Source organism: Arachis stenosperma, chromosome 6, assembly GCF_014773155.1.
Source record: "Arachis stenosperma cultivar V10309 chromosome 6, arast.V10309.gnm1.PFL2, whole genome shotgun sequence".
Lineage (NCBI taxonomy): Eukaryota > Viridiplantae > Streptophyta > Magnoliopsida > Fabales > Fabaceae > Arachis > Arachis stenosperma.
Window position 1 is genome coordinate 78,358,518 of NC_080382.1, and position 22,426 is coordinate 78,380,943.

Genomic DNA, 22,426 nt, shown 5'->3' on the forward strand with positions numbered 1-22,426 from the left:
CTTTGTTTGACTCTATATTGAGAGAAGCTTTTCTTGCTTCATCTCCATTGTTACAGAGGGAGATCCTTAAGTTTTAAACACAAGGTAGTCCTCATTCAGTTGAAGGACCAACTCTCCTCTGTCCACATCAATCACAGCCTTTGCTGTGGCTTGGAAGGGTCTTCCAAGGATGATGGAATCATCCTCATCCTTCCCAGTGTCTAGGATTATGAAATCAGCAGGGATGTAAAGGCCTTTGACCTTTACTAGCACGTCCTCTACCTGTACATAAGCCTTTTTCATGGATTTGTCTGCCATCTCTAATGAGAATTTGGCAGCCTGTACCTCAAAGATTCCCAGTTTTTCCATTACATAGAGTGGCATTAAGTTTATGCCTAACCCCATGTCACACAGAGCCTTCTCAAAGGTCATGGTGCCTATGGTACAGGGAATTAAGAATTTACCAGGATCCTGTTTCTTTTGAGGTAATGTCTACTTAACCAAGTCATTCAGTTCATTGGTGAGCAATGGGGGTTCATTCACCCAAGTCTCATTACCAAATAACTCGGCATTCAGCTTCATGATTGCTCCAAGGTACTTAGCAACTTGTTCTTCTGTAATATCTTCATCCTCCTCAGAGGAAGAATATTCATCAGAGCTCATAAATGGTAGAAGTAGGTTCAATGGAATCTCTATGGTCTCTAGATGAGCCTCAGATTCCTTAGGTTCCTCAATTGGGAACTCCTTTTTGTCCAGAGGACGTCCTATGAGGTCTTCCTCACTGGGATTCACGTCCTCCTCCTCTTCTCTAGGTTCGGCCATACCAAGTAAGGTTATGGCCTTGCGCTCTCTTTTTGGATTCTCTTCTGCATTGCTTGGGAGAGTACTAGGAGGAGTTTTGGTGACTCTTTTACTCAGCTGGCCCACTTGTGCCTCCAAATTTCTAATAGAGGACCTTATTTCATTCATGAAACTTAAAGTGGCCTTAGATAGATCAGAGACTATGTTTGCTAAGCTAGAGGGGCTCTGCTCAGAATTCTCTGTCTATTACTGAGAGGATGATGGAAAAGGCTTGCTATTGCTAAACCTGTTTCTTCCACCATTATTAAAGCCTTGTTGAGGCTTTTGTTGATCCTTCCATGAGAAATTTGGATGATTTCTCTATGAGAAATTATAGGTGTTTCCATAGTCTTCGCCCATGTAATTCACCTCTGCCATTGCAGGGTTCTCAGGATCATAAGCTTCTTCTTCAAAAGATGCTTCTTGAATACTATTGGATGCATTTTGCAAACCATTCAGACTTTGAGAAATCATATTGACTTGTTGAGTCAAAATTTTGTTTTGAGCCAATATGGCATTCAGAGCATCAATTTCAAGAACTCTCTTCTTCTGAGGCGTCCCATTACTCACAGGATTCCTTTTAGAAGTGTACATGAACTGGTTATTTGTAACCATGTCAATGAGTACCTAAGCTTCTGCAGGTGTTTTCTTCAGGTGAATAGATCCACCTATAGAATGGTCCAATGACATCTTAGATAATTCAAACAGACCATCATAGAATATATCCAAGATGGTCCATTCTGAGAGCATGTCAGAAGGACACTTTTTGGTCAGTTGCTTGTATCTCTCCCAAGCTTCATAGAAGGATTCACCTTCTTTCTATCTGAAGGTTTGAACATCCACTCTAAGCTTGCTCGGCTTTTGAGGAGGAAAGAACTTGGCTAAGAATGCCGTGACCAGCTTATCCCAAGAGTTCAGGCTATCTCTAGGTTGAGAGTCCAACCAGGTTCTAGCTCTGTCTCTTACAGCAAAATGGAAAAGCATAAGCTTATAGACCTCAAGATCAACTACATTGGTCTTAACAGTATCACAGATCTGCAAGAATTCAGTTAAGAACTAAAAAGGATCTTCTGATGGAAGTCCATAAAACTTGCAGTTCTGTTGCATCAGAGAAACTAATTGAGGCTTTAGCTCAAAGTTGTTTGCTCCAATGGCAGGGATTGAGATGCTTCTTCCATGGAAGTTGGAATTTGGTGCAGTGAAGTCACCAAGCATCTTCCGTGTATTGTTTTTGGGTTCGGCCATGTCTCCTTCTTTTTCGAGATTCTCTATAAGGTTTTCTCTGGATTGCTGTGCTTTAGCTTCTTTTAGCTTCTTCTTCAGAGTCCTTTCAGGTTCAGGATCCGTTCATACCCTGGGTCGAGCTGTTCGACCCGGGATGTTCTACAGACAAAGCGACCGACCTCTTCAGGTCAGGACAACCCGACCCTTTCTCAAAGAGCTCGGCCAAGTCACAGGAAAGCCCAAATAAAGGGCCCAAATAGAGGAACACGTCCCAAATCCAAGGGCAGCCCAAGCCCGTAGAGATAAAGGCGGTTCCCATGAAGATAAGATGACCTCACTTGAAGATAAGATAAAGATAAGATAAGATAACTAACTTATCTTATCTAAGAAGGTCATTCTAAGCTATTATAAATACACTGGAGCTCCCAAGTATAACTCATACTCTGATTCTACTCAATACCTGATTAATACTCTTGCTAACTTAAGTATCGGAGTCCCTTGCAGGTACCCCCACCCTTCAGGGACGAAGGACCAGCATCTTCACCAAGTCCAACGAGTCGGACACAGCGACTCCGATCACCATCATCAAGATCAGACTCCGCAGCTCCGACCAGCACAGAAGATCTCATCCGAGATCAACCTCTAGTTTCAGGCAACCCTTGGAACATTGGCGCCATCGCCGGGGAACCTGGAAGTCATCCCAGCACCATGGCAGACGACCATGATAACAACCATGGCTCAGATCTAGAGGATAGAACGCCGCACAAAAACATGGACTACACCAAAAGACACTCCCCAAATCAACAATAAAGACTCCCCAAACGAGGGAGCCCTGGAGGCATTTCAAGACCGGTTAAAAAAACTTGAGGAAGACGCTATACATCAACGAGAGGCCGAGAAGGATCTACAAAGAGAAATAAGGCAACGCTGGAAATTGGAGAACAAACTCCTAAAACTTGAAGCCGATGTCAAGACCAAAGCCAGCCGATCCACTCCCGAAGATAGCACCCGCAAGGACCAAGATCCATTCACCAAAGAGATCATGAAGACAAAAATCCCAAAAGACTTTAAACTCCCAGACATGACCTTGTACGACGGCACTACGGATCCCAGCCATCATCTCAGCAACTTTAGAAGCAGAATGTACCTCACCGATGCCTCAGATGCAGTTCGTTGCAAAGCCTTTCCAACTACTTTAACAAAAACGGCAATTAAATGGTTCGATAACCTCCCTCCAAGATCCATCTCGAGTTTCGACGACATGGCTAAAAAATTCTTGGCCAGATTCTCCATTCAAAAGGACAAAGCTAAACATGCGCCGAGCTTACTGGGAATCAGACAAGGAGAGCGGGAAACCCTGCGTAACTACATGGAGAGATTCAACAAAACATGCATGGATATACAAAACCTTCCAACAGAAGCTGCCATCATGGGTCTCATTAATGGCCTGCGAGAAGGGCCTTTTAGTCAATCCATATCAAAGAAGTACCCTACATCTCTGAACGAGGTACAGGAGCGAGCAGAAAAGTACATCAACATGGAGGAAAACTCCCGATTAGGAGAGACCTCAAAAGCAGGGTTCACCCCTCGAGATAAAGACAAAGATTCCAGAAAAAAGGAAGATCGACACGGAGAGAAAATAAAAAATACCACAATTACACCCCTCTTCGGGTGTCTCTCGTGGATGTCTACAGAGAGGTTTGCAACACAGAAAAAATACCACCAGCTCGGCCACTCAAAGGCAAAAAAGGAGGAGGAAACCGGGCTGAATATTGTGAATGCCATCGGATCCGCGGGCACTCCACCAATAAGTGTTTTGACTTAAAAAACGTCATAGAAAAGCTCCTACGAGAAGGAAAGCTAGATCAATACCTGGCCACCCATGAGGATGAACAAAGGAAAAGAAGAAGAGCTGAAGACGTCGGACCAACTGCGCGATCATCCCGGACGCCAGAGAGACACATCCATATGATACACGGCGGATTCGCCGAGGAAGGAATCTCCAAATCATCCCGCAAAAGACATCTCAAAGACGTATACCACGTCGCAGAAAGGAAGGAAACACCCGACATCCCGGCGATCACTTTTACCAAGGAAGACGCATCCGGCATCGCGTCAGGGCATGACGATTCCATGGTCATCACTATTATACTGGCAAACGCAAATCTTCATCGCACACTGATAGACCAGGGGAGCTCTGCCGATATCTTATTCAAAACCGCCTTCGACAAACTCGGCTTGGAAGAAAAAGAACTCGGAGCATATCTGGATAGCCTGTTTGGGTTAGGTGATACCCCAGTTCAACCAATGGGATACATCCCGCTCCACACAACCTTTGGAAAGGGAAGTCAGTCAAGAACACTCAAAATAGATTACATCGTCGTTGACGTAAGCTTAGCATACAATGCCCTAATAGGTCGGGCAACGTTAAATTAACTCGGCACAATAGTCTCAACTCCGCATCTATGCATGAAATTCCCAACCGCAGAAGGAATAGCCACAGTAAAGGCAGCTCAGAAGATGGCGCGCCATTGTTACAACGAAAGTCTAGACCTCAGGGGCAAGGGAGAAGAATTCCACACAATCGAGCTCGGTGGAGTTCGGAGGCGGGAGGAGCTCCGCCCACAACCTGAAGGAGAAATAGAGAAAATCCAGATCGGGAACACCCCAGACCAAACAACCAACATCGGCACACTCCTAAAAGGGGACATAAAAGAATCACTCATACAGTTCCTACGCGACAACGCCGACCTCTTCATGTGGAAAGCCGCAGACATGCCAGGCATAGATCCCAAACTAATGTGTCACAAGCTAGTAGTCTACCCAGGATCTCGGCCGGTACAACAAAGGCGCAGAGAGCTAGGACCAGAACGCTCTCAAGCGGTGGAAAAATAGGTACGAGCTCTACTGGAGGCAGGCTTCTTAAGAGAAGTTAAATACCCGCTATGGCTTGCTAATGTCGTTTTGGTAAAAAAGTCAAATGGGAAGTGGAGAATGTGCACCGACTATACCGATCTCAACAAAGCTTGCCCGAAAGATCCTTATCCACTCCCAAACCTCAACGCACTAGTAGATGCCTCCTCTGGATACAAATACCACTCTTTTATGGACGCATACTCGGGATATAACCAAATCCCGATGTACCCACCCGACCAAGAAAAAGCCTCTTTCTTAACCCCAAAGGCAAATTACTGCTACATTGTTATGCCCTTCGGTCTCAAAAACGCGGGAGCCACTTACCAAAGATTAATGAACAAAGTTTTTTCGGATCACATCGGAAAGATCGTGGAAGTCTACGTAGACGACATGCTAGTGAAGACGCAAAATAAAGAGATGTTATTATCCGACCTGACACAAGTATTCAACACCATAAGACGACACGGCATGCGACTCAATCCCACAAAATGTACCTTCGCAGTAGAAGCTGGTAAATTCTTGGGTTTTATGATCACACAGAGAGGAATCGAGGCAAACCCGAACAAGTGCAGGGCCGAACTCGACATGAAAAGCCCGACTTGTATCAAAGAGGTACAACAACTCAACGGGCGGTTGGCAGCCTTGTCCAAATTCCTAGCGGGATCCGCAATAAGATCTCTCCCCTTCTACGCCACTCTAAGGAAGGGAAAGGAGTTTAAATGGACAGTTGAATGCGAGCAAGCCTTCCAAGACTTCAAAAAATTTTTGGGACAGCCACCTATATTAAGTCGGCCACGGGAAGGGTAACCACTCATCTTGTACCTTGCAGTGGGAAATCGGGCAATAGCCTCAGCACTGGTCTAAGAAGACAACAGTGGGCAACAACCCATATACTTTATCAGCAAAGCGTTACAAGGGTCCGAGCAGAACTACCAGAAAATAGAAAAGTTTGCTTACGCTCTCATAATAACATCTCGACGACTTCGCCCATATTTCCAGTCTCACACTATTAAAATTCGGACCAACCAGCCCATAAAAGGAATCTTACAGAAAATAGACTTGGCAGGCAGAATCTTGCAATGGGCAGTCGAGTTGTCCGAATTCGACCTTCAATACGAAGCTCAGACGGCCATTAAATCTCAATATCTGGCCGACTTCATTGCAGAATTCACGAACACACCTAAAGTCCCCACAGAATGGAATCTATACGTGGATGGCTCCTCGAATAAAATGGGAAGTAGCGCAGGCGTAATAATTGAAAGCGACCAGGGGACCCAGATCGAACTCTCCCTCAAATTTGGGTTCCCTGCCTCAAACAATCAAGTGGAATATGAGGCACTACTGGCTGGTTTAAAGCTGGCTGGGGAGGTTGGAGCTCACAAACTTATCATCTTCAGCGACTCACAGGTAGTCACTTCACAGATAACAGGCAGCTATCAAGCCAAAGATCCCACTATGAAAAAGTACCTGGACAAAACCAGGGAACAGCTCGGACAACTCGGAGAGTATGAGATTCGACACATACCCCAAAAGCAGAATGCCCAGGCCGATGCACTTTCAAAACTAGCCAGCACCAAACCAGGAGGCAACAATAGAAGCCTTATCCAAGAAATTCTACAGAAGCCTTCAATCTTAGAAGAAGAAAAGGTCCTAGCCATAACAGGTCGCGATCAGGGATGGATGACCCCCATAATTAATTACCTCACAACAGATGCCCTCCCTACAGATGAGAAAGAGGCAAAGAGGTTAAAACGGGAAGCACAATACTATACCATCATAAATAATACTTTATACAAAAGAGGGATTTCAACACTATTGTTAAAATACGTGCCGAATTCCAACACTAAGGATATCTTAGAAGAAGTACATAGTGGCATTTGTGGCAATCACCTCGGAGCGCAAGCACTCGCGAAAAAAGTACGACGGGCAGGATTCTATTGGCCAACCCTACAAAAAGAAGCCATAGAATTCGTAAAGACATGTTCGCCATGTCAAAAGCATGCCAACTTCCACACCGCTCTGCCAGAGGAACTCATCAGCGTAACCTCACCTTGGCTATTCGTAAAATGGGAACTCGATCTCCTCGGACCTTTTCCTCAAGGATCAGGACAAGTCAAATTCCTCATAGTAGGAATAGACTACTTCACAAAATGGATCGAGGCAGAACCCCTAGCCAATGCCACAGCTCAAAGAAGTTGGAAATTCCTGTATAGAAACATCATCACAAGGTTTGGAGTTCCATACTCCATCACTATAGACAATGGTACCCAGTTCACAGACGCAGGCTTCAGAAAACTAGCGCCCAACCTGAATATAAAATAACAATTCACCTCTGTTGAGCACCCCCAAGCCAATGGGCAAGCCGAAGCTGCTAACAAAGTTATATTAGTAGGGATAAAATGGAGATTGCAGGATGCAAAGGGAGCCTAGGCTGAGGAGCTCCCACAAGTCCTATGGGCGTACCGAACGACTCCACATTTCACAACAAAGGAGTCACCCTTTCGATTAGCTTACGGAATGGAGGCAATGATTCCAGTAGAGGTCGACGAAGGATCACCCAGAGTAATCCATTTTAGCAAAAAAGTCAAATCCCAACTTCAAAAGGAAGAGCTCGACTTACTTCCAGAAATCCGAGAGAAAATTCGGATAAGGGAAGAGGCGCTGAAAAGACGAATGGCCTCCAAATACAACCGAAAAGTAATACAGCGGGCCTTTGTTGAAAACGACCTTATCCTAATCCGAAACGATATAGGAACAACTCGACCTAGAGAAGGAAAGCTGGCAGCAAAGTGGAAAGGACCCTTCCGAGTCATATAAGTATTGGGAAAGGGCTACTACAAACTTTCCGAACTCGACAAGCGAGAGCTTCCTAGATCATGGCACGCCTGCAACCTAAGAAGGTACTATAGCTAGGGATGATAAAAGATCTTGGATAAGGTGCACCCTTTTTCCTGAAAAAGGTTTTTTAACGAGGCGCCCCGCCAAGACCTACAAATCACCCGACGTAGGAAATTAACTCCTCATGTATATTCGCATTTTCCTTTAATAAAATTTGTTCAGATTCTCTACAAAACGCTCAAGTCATATTATTCTGAAAACATTCATCGCCCGATTATAAAGCTACAAGATCGACAAAAAGTGAAAAATCAAATTCACTGTGCGATCACGATAAAAACGAGGGCTAAAAACCCAAATTCTACAAAATCGGCAAAAATGAAAACAGAATAATACAAGAAGTTATAGAAAGTGATCCATAGAAAGGACCTGACGAGGACCTAATAAAATGGATTGCTATAAAATAACTTAAAGACTGGCCGACACAAAAAGTCGGACCAGCCACAACAACCCAAGTTATAAGTAAAGCCCTGGAAAGAGGTCTGGCCAACCCTATAAAAGAGGATTACAATAACTTCGAAGAGCCCGACATGAGGAAGTCAGACTCCAACAAAAGGTTACAAAAAATAATCCCTGAAAGAGACCTGAAACAAGGTCTAAGAAAGAGGATTATCAAGTAACTCGACAGGGCCCGACGTGACAAAGTCGGCTCGGAAAGATAAAGTTACAAAAGATAATCCCTGAAAGAGATCTAAAACAAGGTCCAAAAAAGAGGATTATTGGTGGACGAAATTGTGACCCTCTTTGTATTTGTATGAAATTTAATAATTGGCTCTATTTGAAGTCACAACTCCGTTCAACTAACCAGCAAGTGCACTGGGTCGTCCAAGTAATACCTTACGTGAGTAAGGGTCGATCCCACGGAGATTGTTGGTATGAAGCAAGCTATAGTCATCTTGTAAATCTCAGTTAAGTAGACTCATAAAGTCAAATGTGATTAGATTGGATAAATAAAAATAAATAAAATAAAAAGGGATAGAAATACTCATGTAATTCAATGGTGGGAATTTCAGATAGGCGTATGAAGATGCTGTGCTCCTCTTGAATCTCTGCTTTCCTGCTGCTTTCATCCAATTCTTCTTACTCCTTTCCATGGCAAGCTGTTTGTAGGGCATCACCGTTGTCAATGGCTACATCCCATCCTCTCAGTGAAAATGGTCCAAATACTCTGTCACAGCACGGCTAATCATCTGTCGATTCTCAATCAGGTTGGAATAGAATCCCTTGATCCTTTTGCGTCTGTCACTAACGCCCAGCCTTCAGGAGTTTGAAGCTCGTCACAGTCATTCAATACCGGAATCCTACTTGAAATACCACGGACAAGGTTAGATTTTCCGGATTCCCGGAATCCTACTCGGAATACCACAGACAAGGTTAGACTTTCTGGATTCCCATGAATGCCGCCATCTATCTAGCTTATACCACGAAGATTCTGTTGGAGAATTTAAGAGATATGCGCCCGGCCTAAGGTAGAACGGAAGTGGTTGTCAGTCACGCGCGTTCATAGGTGAGAATGATGATGAGTGTCACGGATCATCACATTCATCAAGTTGAAGTGCAACGTATATCTTGGAATAAGAATAAAGAGAATTGAATAGAAAGTAATAGTAATTGCATTGAAATTTGAGGTACAGCAGAGCTCCACACCCTTAATCTATGGTGTGTAGAAACTCCACTGTTGAAAATACATAAGTGAAAGGTTCAGGCATGGCCGAATGGCCAGCCCCCATGATCTGAGAACTAATCGTCCCAAGATGTCTAATACACTAGTAAAAAGTCCTATTTATAATAAACTAGCTACTAGGGTTTACATGAGTAAGTAATTGATGTATAAATCCACTTCCGGGGCCCACTTGGTGTATGTTTGGGCTGAGCTTGATCTATCCACGAGCTGAGGCTTCTCTTAGAGTTGAACGCCAAGTTGTAACGTGTTTTGGGCGTTCAACTTTGGGTCGTGACGTGTTTCTGGCGTTTGACTCCAGACAGCAACATGGAACTGGCGTTGAGCGCCAGTTTATGTCGTCAATTTCCAAATAAAGTATGGACTACTATATATTTATGGAAAGCTCTGGATGTCTACTTTCCAACGCCGTTGAGAGCGCACCATTTGGAGTTCTGTAGCTCCAGAAAATCCATTTTGAGTGCAGGGAGGTCAGATTCCAACAGCATCAGCAGTCCTTTGTCAGCCTCCTATCAGAGTCTTGCTCAGGTCCCTCAATTTCAGCCAAAAATTACCTGAAATCACAGAAAAACACACAAACTCATAGTAAAGTCCAGAAATGTGAATTTAACATAAAAACTAATGAAAACATCTCTAAAAGTAGCTTGAACTTACTAAAAACTACCTAAAAACAATGCCAAAAAGCGTATAAATTATCCGCTCATCACAACACCAAACTTAAATTGTTGCTTGTCCCCAAGCAATTGAAAATCAAATAGGATAAAAAGAAGAGAATATACTATAAATTCCAAAATATCAATTAATATTAATTCTAATTAGATGAGCGGGACTTGTAGCTTTTTGCTTCTGAACAGTTTTGGCATCTCACTTTTTCCTTTGAAGTTTAGAATGATTGGCTTCTCTAGGAACTTAGAATTTCAGATGGTGTTATTGATTCTCCTAGTTAAGTTTGTTAATTCTTGAACACAGCTACTTTTATGGGTCTTGGTCGTGGCCCTAAGCACTTTGTTTTCCAGTATTACCACCGGATACATAAATGCCACAGACACATAGCTGGGTGAACCTTTTCAGATTGTGACTCAGCTTTGCTAGAGTCCCCAATTAGAGGTGTCCAGAGATCTAAAGCACACTCTTTTTGCTTTGGATCACGACTTTAACCACTCAGTCTCAAGCTTTTCACTTGGACCTGCATGCCACAAGCACATGGTTAGGGACAGCTTGATTTAGCCGCTTAGGCCTGTATTTATTTCCTTGGGCCCTCCTATCCATTGATGCTCAAAGCCTTGGATCCTTTTTACCCTTGCCTTTTGGTTTTAAGGGCTATTGGCTTTTTCTGCTTGCTTTTTCTTTTTCTTTCTATTTTTTTTTCTCGCCACTTTTCTTTTTTTTTTCGCAAGCCTTTGCTTTTTCACTGCTTTTTCTTGCTTCAAGAATCAATTTTATGATTTTTCAGATCATCAATAACATTTCTCTTTGTTCATCATTCTTTCAAGAGCCAATAATTTTAACATTCATAAACAACAAGATCAAAATTATGCACCGTTCAAGCATTCATTCAGAAAACAAAAAGTATTGTCACCACATCAATATAATTAAATTAAATTCAAGGATAAATTTGAAATTCATGTACTTCTTGTTCTTTTGATTTAAAAACATTTTTTTATTTAAGAGAGGTGAAGGATTTATAGAATTTATTCATAGCTTTAAGATATAGTTACTACATACTAATGATCATGAAGTAGAGACACAAAACATAGATTGACATGAAGCATAAAAACCGAAAAAGTAGAGAAAATAAGAACAAGGAATGAGTCCACCTGAGTGAGGGTGGCGCCTTCTTGAAGGTCCAATGGTGCTTTTTGAGCTCCTTTATGTCTCTTCCTTGCTTCTGTTGCATGATCCCTAGTGATTTTGGTGTTCCTATCCTTAGTTTCTTCCAATAATTATGTGGAGGAACATGTATCCCCTGAGGTATCTCAAGGATTTCTTGAAGAGGGAATTTCTCATGCTCTCTTGATGTGTAGTCAAATGCTCTTCTACTGAGCTATGGACCCTTGAGATGAATCTCTCCATCTCCCATGACTCAGAGGTGGAAGCTTTTGTCTTCTCTTAGTTTCCTCTTCAGAGTCCTTTCAGGTTCAGGATCAGCTTCAACAAGAATGCCTTTTTCCTTGTTCCTGCTCATATAGAGAAGAAGAGAACAAGAAAAGAAAGAGGAATCCTCTATGTCACAGTAAAGAGGTTCCTTATTGTTAGTAGAAGAAGAAAGGAATAAAAGTGGAGAATCCAATCACAATGGTGAGGATAGAGGCAGTGATTGGAGATGAAGAGATGTGAAGAGAAGTGTTAGTAAATAAATAAATAATTAGAAGAAGAGAAGAGAGGGAGAATTCGAAAAATTTTTTGAAAAAGTAGTTAATGATTTTCGAAAATTAAAGATAAGATATAATTAAAATTAAAATTTAAAATAATTAATTAATTAAAAAGAATTTTTGAAAAAGGATGAGATATTTTCGAAAATTAGAGAGAGAGAAGTAGTTAGGTGGTTTTGAAAAAGATAAGAAACAAACAAAAAGTCAAATAGTTAGTTGAAAAAGATATTAAAGTCAAATTTGAAAAGATAAGAAGATAAGAGGTTAGATAAGATATTTTAAAATCAAATTTTTTAAAAAAGATAAAATTTTGAAAAAGATATGATATAAAAGATATGATAAAAAGATATAAAAAAAAAGATATTATTTTTAAGAAAAAGATATTTTGAAAAAGATTAAATTTTTAAAATTAAAATTAATTACTTAACTAACAAGAAACTAAAAGATATGATTCTAGAGTTTAAAGATTGAACCTTTCTTAACAAGAAAGTAACAAACTTCAAATTTTTGAATCAATCACATTAATTGTTAGTGTAATTTTGAAATTTTGAAATAAAATTAAGAAAAAGATTTTTGAAAACATATTTTGAAATTTTCGAAATTAATAAGATAAAAATGAAAAAGATTTGATTTGAAAAAGTTTTGAAAAGATAAGATTTAAAATTGAAAATTTGACTTGACTCGTAAGAAACAACTAATTTTTAAAATTTTTTTGACCAAGTCAACCCAAAATTTCGAAAATTTGGAGAGAAATAAGGAAAAGATATTTTTTTATTTTTGAATTTTTGATGATGAGAGAGAAAAACATAAAAAATGACTCACAACATGAAAATTATGAATCAAAACTCATGATGCATGCAAGAACACTATGAATGTCAGGATGAACACCAAGAACACTTTGAAGATCATGATGAACATCAAGAACATATTTTTGAAAAATTTTTGATGCAAAGAAAACATGCAAGACACCAAACTTAGAAATCTTTAATGCATGGACTCTAACAAACGAAAAATGCATATGAAAAACAACAAACAACACAAAACAAGAAAACATCAAGATCAAACAAGAAGACTTGTCAAGAACAACTTGAAGATCATGAAGAACACCATGAATGCATGAATTTTCAAAAAAAATGCAAGAAAAAATTTTTAAAGCATGCAATTGACACCAAACTTAAAAGTTGACTCAAGACCCAAACAAGAAACACAAAATATTTTTGATTTTTATGATTTTTGATTTTTTTTTTGTATTTTTATTATTTTTTTCGAAAATATTCTTTAGAAAAACGAAAATAAAGAAAAAAATTTTTGAAAATTTTTTTGAAAACTTTTTGAAAGGAAAATTACCTAATCTGAGCAACAAGACGAACCGTTAGTTGTTCATACTCGAACAATCCCCGGCAACGGCGCCAAAAACTTGGTGGACGAAATTGTGACCCTCTTTGTATTTGTATGAAATTTAATAATTGGCTCTATTTGAAGTCACAACTCCGTTCAACTAACCAGCAAGTGCACTGGGTCGTCCAAGTAATACCTTACGTGAGTAAGGGTCGATCCCACGGAGATTGTTGGTATGAAGCAAGCTATGGTCATCTTGTAAATCTCAGTTAAGTAGACTCATAAAGTCAAATGTGATTAGATTGGATAAATAAAAATAAATAAAATAAAAAGGGATAGAGATACTCATGTAATTCAATGGTGGGAATTTCAGATAGGCGTATGAAGATGTTGTGCTCCTCTTGAATCTCTGCTTTCCTGCTGCTTTCATCCAATTCTTCTTACTCCTTTCCATGGCAAGCTGTTTGTAGGGCATCACCGTTGTCAATGGCTACATCCCATCCTCTCAGTGAAAATGGTCCAAATGCTCTGTCACAGCACGGCTAATCATCTGTCGGTTCTCAATCAGGTTGGAATAGAATCCCTTGATCCTTTTGCGTCTGTCACTAACGCCCAGCCTTCAGGAGTTTGAAGCTCGTCACAGTCATTCAATACCGGAATCCTACTTGGAATACCACGGACAAGGTTAGATTTTCCGGATTCCCGGAATCCTACTCGGAATACCACAGACAAGGTTAGACTTTCTGGATTCCCATGAATGCCGCCATCTATCTAGCTTATACCACGAAGATTCTGTTGGGGAATTTAAGAGATATGCGCCCGGCCTAAGGTAGAACGGAAGTGGTTGTCAGTCACGCGCGTTCATAGGTGAGAATGATGATGAGTGTCACGGATCATCACATTCATCAAGTTGAAGTGCAACGTATATCTTGGAATAATAATAAAGAGAATTGAATAGAAAGTAATAGTAATTGCATTGAAATTTGAGGTACAGCAGAGCTCCACACCCTTAATCTATGGTGTGTAGAAACTCCACCGTTGAAAATACATAAGTGAAAGGTTCAGGCATGGCCGAATGGCCAGCCCCCATGATCTGAGAACTAATCGTCCCAAGATGTCTAATACACTAGTAAAAAGTCCTATTTATAATAAACTAGCTACTAGAGTTTACATGAGTAAGTAATTGATGTATAAATCCACTTCCGGGGCCCACTTGGTGTATGTTTGGGCTGAGCTTGATCTATCCACGAGCTGAGGCTTCTCTTGGAGTTGAACACCAAGTTGTAACGTGTTTTGGGCGTTCAACTTCGGGTCTTGACGTGTTTCTGGCGTTTGACTCCAGACAGCAACATGGAACTGGCGTTGAGCGCTAGTTTATGTAGTCAATTTCCAAATAAAGTATAAACCACTATATATTGATGGAAAGCTCTAGATGTCTACTTTCCAACGCCGTTGAGAGCGCGCCATTTGGAGTTTTGTAGCTCCAGAAAATCCATTTTGAGTGCAGGGAGGTCAGATTCCAACAGCATCAGCAGTCCTTTGTCAGCCTCCTATCAGAGTTTTGCTCAGGTCCCTCAATTTCAGCCAGAAATTACCTGAAATCACAGAAAAACACGCAAACTCATAGTAAAGTCCAGAAATGTGAATTTAACATAAAAACTAATGAAAACATCTCTAAAAGTAGCTTGAACTTACTAAAAACTACCTAAAAACAATGCCAAAAAACGTATAAATTATCCGCTCATCAATTATTAAGTAACTCGACAAGGGCTCGACGTGACAAATTCGGTCCGGAAAGAAAAAGTTATAAAAGATAATCCCTAAAAGAGATCTAAAATAAGGTCCAAAAAAGAGTATTATCAAGTAACTCGACAAGGGCTCGACGTGACAAAGTCGGTCTGGAAAGAAAAAGTTACAAAAGATAATCCCTGAAAGAGATCTAAAACAAGGTCTGAAAAAGAGGATTATCAAGTAACTCGACAAGGGCTCAACGTGACAAAGTCGGTCCGGAAAGAAAAAGTTACAAAAGATAATCCCTGAAAGAGACCTAAAACGAGGTCCAAAAAAGAGGATCATCAAGTAACTCGACAAGGCCCGACGTGACAAAGTCGGCCCAGAAAGATAAAGCTACGAAAGGTAATCCCTAAAAGATACCTGAACAAAGTCCAAGAAGGAGGATTACCAAGAAAACTCGACACGGCCCTACCTGATGAAGTCGGCCCAAAAAGACGTGAAGCTACAAAGGTAAATCCCCAGAAAGAGACTTGAACAAAATCCAAAAAAGAGGATTACCAAGCAAACTCGACAGGATCCGACATGATGATGTCAAGCTCAGGACACAGAAATTTCAAACGAAATCCCCAAAAGAGATCTAAACGAGGTACAAAAAGGAGGATTATAAACGAAATCAAACCAAATAATCAAGATGATTATGTTGGACAAAATCTCAGCCTACTAAGGTACCAAGATAAGTGCAAGCAGACACGATATAAAAGCTACTAAGTTATGATAATAAACTCCAGAGGCCATCAAAGACCAGCCCCGAAAGCTCGAGAACTACTTTGTTTTTCAAAATAAAGTTGCTAAATGAGCAACCAAAGGAAGTATCAAACAAGTCACCAAAACACCAGTTACAAAGATAAAGGGTTCAAAAGCCCACAAAACAGGCTATAGACAAACATGATAGAGAAATCATAGAGGATCCAAAGGCTTCCTAGTAGCAGCATCTTGGGGAGAAGGAGGGCGAGTCTGGAGAGGCACCGTATCCACTGTTCCGTCGCCTCAATTCAAGATCTGACAATCAGGATCTGGCTCAACTACGGTCGAGGGGGCTGAAGAAACCGACATAGCAGAAACTTTAAGAGAAGGCGCAGGAAGAGGTTCAATGTCATCATCGGGATCATCCGGGACAATCTTGCCATCCTTTACTACGTTATCAAGACTAACGAGAGTCAAATCGGCATCAGGGGCAACAATCTGGAACTGCTCCACCAGATTCTCATAAGCAGCAGTTACACTGCCTACAAAATGACCTTGGAGCTCGGCATAATCAGCTCGGGCAGACTCCAACTCCTCCCTAAGACCCATCAGCTCCTTATAAGTGGTAACATAGCTATCCTTATGATTTAGTGCCGTATCCTCGGCCAGTTACGCAGCAACCGCCAGACCAATAGACCGGGCCTTTTCCCCTTCAGCTCCTTTTCCAACTCGGACACCTTCACCTCGAGCTCCTCCTTCAAGCCCTTGATTCGATCAAACTCTGACTTCGCCTCCTCCATAAAAGCCTTGGTAGCATGAATAGGAAGATCTTGAGCAGTTCGGTATAGAGCCACTCCCATGTGTGCCAGCGTAATACCGCTCCGGGTAATATAATCCAAATGATGAAGAATGGATACATCGTCAGTAGGCATGACACCATAGGGAGCAATCTGTTGATCCATAAATCCAACTGCATCAAAGTCAGGAGCACCAAGATTAAATGGCTCGACAGTCCGAGGTCTTTTTGGAGGAGGAGCGATTGAAGGAGCAGAGGTACCAACTGAAGTTTGAGGTGGATCGACCAAATGAACCTAAGGGGTCGGGATCATCCTCCTCGGCCCAGGAGAGCTCAGAACAGACGACTTCGAGAAAGCCTGGGAGGACCCTTCCCCGACCACCTTGGCTGGGACGCTCTGAGCCGCGGTAGCTTTCCTCGCCTTCTTAAAGGCCTTCAGTGAGTCATTATTCTTCAACATCTCTGAAAAACAAAGAAAAATACAAACGACTTATGAATACCCAGAAAAGAAAACAAAGACAGGAGAACACAGTCTATAAAATACCCAGCACAGCACGAATCAAGGACGGATCCCCGAAAAATTTCTTGGTCTCAAGATGAGGAGGTTCCCCCCAAATATCCTCCAAAGCAGCAACAAAGGCCTGCTTGACCTCATCTAGCATCTCCCAAGTATACCTAGACACAACTACAATTCTCTGCCACTCTAAAGGAAAACAAGGCTCGTCATTCTCATCCAGAAAGAAAGGGCGAGCTCCTTCAACAGCTCGGATCTTGAAAAAGTAATTCTTAAAATCGCGGAAAGACTCATCATACATGGAGAAGACTTTATGCCCCTGGGCAGACCTAAAAGAAATCCAAGAAGCTTTCTTTTTGGTAGTCCCAGGTTTGGTCAACACAAACAAATACGGAAAAAGAGTCAAAGAGGGCTTAATGCCGAATTCATGACAAACCATTTGAAAAATCTTAATAAAACCCCAAGAATTCAGGTGAAGCTGAGATGGGCCACGTTACAAGACCACAACAACTCGGTCTCAAAGGAAGAAAAAGGAAGAGTAATATCCATCTGACTAAAAAAGAAATCATATGCATAGAAAAAAGGATGCTCCCCCTGGGTCAAAGTAGGAAAGCAGACCCGGTCATCAGAGTCAGGTGCCACCAACTCATAATTGCATTCTTGATTCTCACTACTACGTATCCGATGGTGTTTTCTAAGTGGCGCACAGAACTCCGAATTAGCCAGAGACACACATAACAGCACAAAGGAGTCCAATCAGTCAGACATTCCCTCGAAAACTTTAGAAGACGCCTCGACAATATTTTTTCGAGAAGACATGGTTAACTAGTCCTACAAGAAGAAAAGAAGATTGGATTACTCAAAAAAAACACCTCGGACACTAATTGAACAACTCGGGCATAAACGGAGGCAACAAACAGAGGCAACTCACAAAACTAAAGCATATAGGTGTCAGAGAAACCAGGAAAAGCAAGAAAAGGAAACCCCAGGACCCAATCCAAAGGTTCCAGGGGCATCCTTTGGAGGCAGAAAGAAGATTCAAGGAAGCCAACAAAGCCTACATCTTTTCACACCCCAACAAAATTCAAAAGAAAGTCATCAAAAACCATCATCTCTATCGAAGAACAGTCATCAACCAGTATAGCAAAATCATCAACGAAGCAAACAAGTTATCAAAGGAGCAACCTTTTTCGAAACAGCAGTATGGAAATCAACCCCAAAAGGAAGCCAGAACCAGGAAAATCACCCAAAGCATACATAAGGACGAAAGAAGACCAAGAAACAAGCATCACAGCAATAAACCAAGCGCATAAACAAGAAAAAGGTTCAAACTTTTCAACGTACAAAATCAGAGCGTCATAAAAGAAATCAAAAACAAAAGTAGCAGAAATAAAAAGGTGAAGAGAAAAGCAAAGCCAACCTGGAAGAAGGAAGAAAACTTTGAAAAGGAGCAGCGTAGATTCGATCACAAAGTGGAAGCACCAAGCGAATGCTAAAGCGTCACAAGAGAGAAAACGAGAAATGCAGGACAGGAAACGGTGAAAAAGAAGGGAAGCTACAGGGAAAGGAAAACCGTCTCTTGGATACAAAATTTGAAATAAAAGAAACCAAGAGAAACGAGGCATTAAAACCAATTAATGAGGGCAATAAAACCCTCGCACATTCCAAGGCTAGGGCACTAAATGCAAAAGCGCGCGCTTTCAGAGGAAACGAAACAGAAACATTCCGCATTCAAAAGAAGGAGAACTCTACAAAAAGAAATCGACAAAATGCTCGAGTTCGGCTTCACCAAAGAAGGATCGAAGTCCTAAAACTATAGACTCTACCTCAAAGAGAAGACCGAGCTCGAGCAGGGGAACTGTTCATACCCTGGGTCGAGCTGTTCGACCCGGGATGTTCTACAGACAAAGCGACCGACCTCTTCAGGTCAGGACAACCCGACCCCTTCTCAAAGAGCTCGGCCAAGTCACAGGAAAGCCCAAATAAAGGGCCCAAATAGAGGAACACGTCCCAAATCCAAGGGCAGCCCAAGCCCGTAGAGATAAAGGCAGTTCCCTTGAAGATAAGATGACCTCACTTGAAGATAAGATAAAGATTAGATAAGATAACTAACTTATCTTATCTAAGAAGGTCATTCTACGCTATTATAAATACACTGGAGCACCCAGGTATAACTCATACTCTAATTCTACTCAATACCTGCTTAATACCCTTGCTAACTTAAGCATCAGAGTCCCTTGCAGGTACCCCCCCCACCCTCCGGGGACGAAGGATCAGCATCATCACCAAGTCCAATGAGTCGGACACAGCGACTCCGATCACCATCATTAAGATCGGACTCCGCAGCTCCAACCAGCACAGAAGATCTCATCCGAGATCGACCTCTAGTTTCAGGTAACCCTCAGAACAGGATCTGTTTCAACAAGAATGTCCTTGTCCTTGCTCCTGCTCATGAAAAAAGAAGAGAACAGAAAAGAAGAGGAATCCTCTATGTCACAGTATAGAGATTCCTTTATGTGAGTAGAAGAATAAGAATGAAGGAAGAAGAAGAAAAAATTCGAACACAGAGAAGGGAGGGGTTCGAATTTTCAGAAGAGAAGTGTTAGAAAATAAATAAAATAAATAGAAAGAGAGAGAAGGAAATTCGAAAGTTAGAAGAAAAGAAAAGAAAAATATTTTTGTTTTTATTTTAATTATTAGTTAGAATTCGAAAATTAAGATAAGGAATAAAATTAAAAGTTAAAACAATTAGTTAAATAAAAAGATTTTTGAAAAAGAGGAAGGTGATTTTCGAAAATTAGAGAGAGAAAAGTAGTTAGGTGGTTTTGAAAAAGATAAGAAATAGTAAAACAAACAAAAAGTCAATTAGTTAGTTGAAAAAGATTTAAAAATCAATTTTGAAAAGATAAAAGTTAGAAAAGATTTTTGAAATTGATTTTGAAAAAGATATGATTTGAAAAATATATGTTTGAAAAATATATGATTGAAAACAGATTTGAAAAAGAAATTTAGAAAGATTTGATTTTGAAAATGACTTGACTAACAAGAAACTAAAAGATATGATTCTAGAATTTAAAGGTTGAACCTTTCTTAACAGGAAAGTAACAAACTTGAAATTTTTGAATCAATCACATCAATTGTTAGTAAAGTTTTTGAAGATTTGAAATAAAGATAAGAAAAAGATTTTGAAAATCAATTAAAAAAAATTTTGAACATATAAAAGAAAAATGAAAAATATTTGATTTTTGAAAAAGTTTTGAAAAGATAAGATTTTTAAAATTGAAATCTTGACTTGACTACAAGAAACAGCTTATTTAAAAATTTTTGACTAAGTCAACCCAAAGATTTTGAAAATTATGAGTAAAATAAGGAAAACACATTTTTTTATTTTTTGAATTTTTAATGAGGAGAAAGAAAAACGCAAAAATGACTAAACACATAAAAATTTTGGATCAAAACCAATGATGCATGCAAGAACACTATGAATGTCAAGATGAACACCAAGAACACTTTGAAGATCATGATAAACATCAAGAACTTATTTTTGAAAAATTTTCAAGAAAAGAAAAACATGCAAGACAACAAACTTAGAAAATTTTAATGTTTAGACTCTAATAATTCAAAAGTGCATATGAAAAACAACAAAAGACACAAAACAATAAAATATGAAGATCAAACAATGAGACTTATCAAGAACAACTTGAAGATCATGAAGAACATATGCATGAGTTTTTCGAAAAATGCAATGATTATTAAAAACATGCAATTGACACCAAACTTACAAATTGACTCTAGACTCAAACAAGAAACACAAAATATTTTTTATTTTATGATTTTATAATTTTTTGTATTTTTTTTCGAAAATTATTTTGGAAAAATGAACAAGAAAAAAATTTTGAAAGATTTTTTAATTTAAAAAGAAAATAATAATTAAAACAAGAAGAAAATTACCTAATCTGAGCAACAAGATGAATCGTCAATTGTCCAAACTCGAACAATCCCCGGCAACAGCGCCAAAAACTTGATGCACGAAATTGTGATCTCAATGGCGCCAACAACTTGGTACGCACAATTGTAATATCACTCTTCTTCACAACTTTGCACAACTAACCAGCAAGTGCACTAGGTCGTCCAAGTAATAAACCTTACGTGAGTAAGGATCGATCCCACGGAGATTGTCGGCTTGAAGCAAGCTATGGTCACCTTGTAAATCTCAGTCAGGCGGATTCAAAAGGTTATGGAGTTTTGATAATTAAAATATAAATAAACATAAATAAAGATAGAGATACTTATGTAATTCATTGGTGGGAATTTTAGATAAGTGTATGGAGATGCCTCATTCCTTTTGAATCTCTGCATCCCTACTACCTTCTTCCAATCCTTCATACTCCTTTCTATGGCAAGCTGTATGTTGGGTGTCACCGTTGTCAATGCTACTTCCCGTCCTCTCAGTGAAAATGGTCCTCTACGGTTTCTGTACGGCTAATCAACTGTCGAATTGCTCGTCTCAGATGAAAAATACCATGCACAAATATCATATGGCTAATCAGCTGTTGATTCTCAATCGTGTAGGAATAGGATTTACTATCCTTTTGCGTCTGTCACCATGCCCTACAGTCGCGAGTTTGAAGCTCGTCACAGTCATCCCATCCCAGATCCTACTCGAAATACCACAGACAAGGTTTAGACTTTCTGAATCTCAAGAATGCTGCCAATTGATTCTAGCCTATACCACGAAAACTCTGATCTCAGATTCGGATGCCCCATTGTCAGAGGAGAGTCAATGTGAATCGTTGATTAGAAACCCAAGAGATATGCATTCAAGCTTATTTGCATGTAGAACGGAAGTGGTTGTCAATCACGCGTTCATAAGTGAGAATGATGATGAGTGTCACATAATCATCACATTCATCAGGTTCTTGTGTGTGAATGGATATCTTAGAATAAGAATAAGCATGAATTGAATAGAAAACAGTAGTATTTTGCATTAATACTCGAGGAACAGCAGAGCTCCACACCTTAATCTATGGTGTGTAGAAACTCCACCGTTGAAAATACATAAGAACAAGGTCTAGGCATGACCAAATGGCCAGCCTCCCCAAATGGCATATGAATTTGAAAATAGGGAAAAAGACCCCTAGTACAATAGTAAAAAGTTCTATTTATACTAAACTAGTTATTAGGGTTACAGAATTGAGTAAATGATGTAGAAATCCACTTTCGGGCCCACTTGGTGTGTGTTTGGGCTGAGCATTAAAGCATTCATATGTAGAGGTCTTCCTTGGAGTCAAACGCCAGTTTGTAACTTATTTTTGGCGTTTAACTCTGCTTTGCAACTTGTTTCTGGCGTTTAACGCCAGAATAGGGCAGAAAGCTGGCGTTAAACGCCAGTT

The 22,426-nt window shown here is 40.2% G+C and overlaps 1 non-coding gene across 1 annotated transcript; it reads left to right on the forward strand.

The window, feature by feature from the left end:
- The first annotated feature begins 1,567 nt into the window (after window positions 1–1,567).
- LOC130938129 (small nucleolar RNA R71) lies at window positions 1,568–1,671 on the forward strand. The gene has a single exon (XR_009069307.1). It is a non-coding gene; the product is annotated as a small nucleolar RNA R71 (small nucleolar RNA).
- The last annotated feature ends 20,755 nt before the right edge of the window (window positions 1,672–22,426 follow it).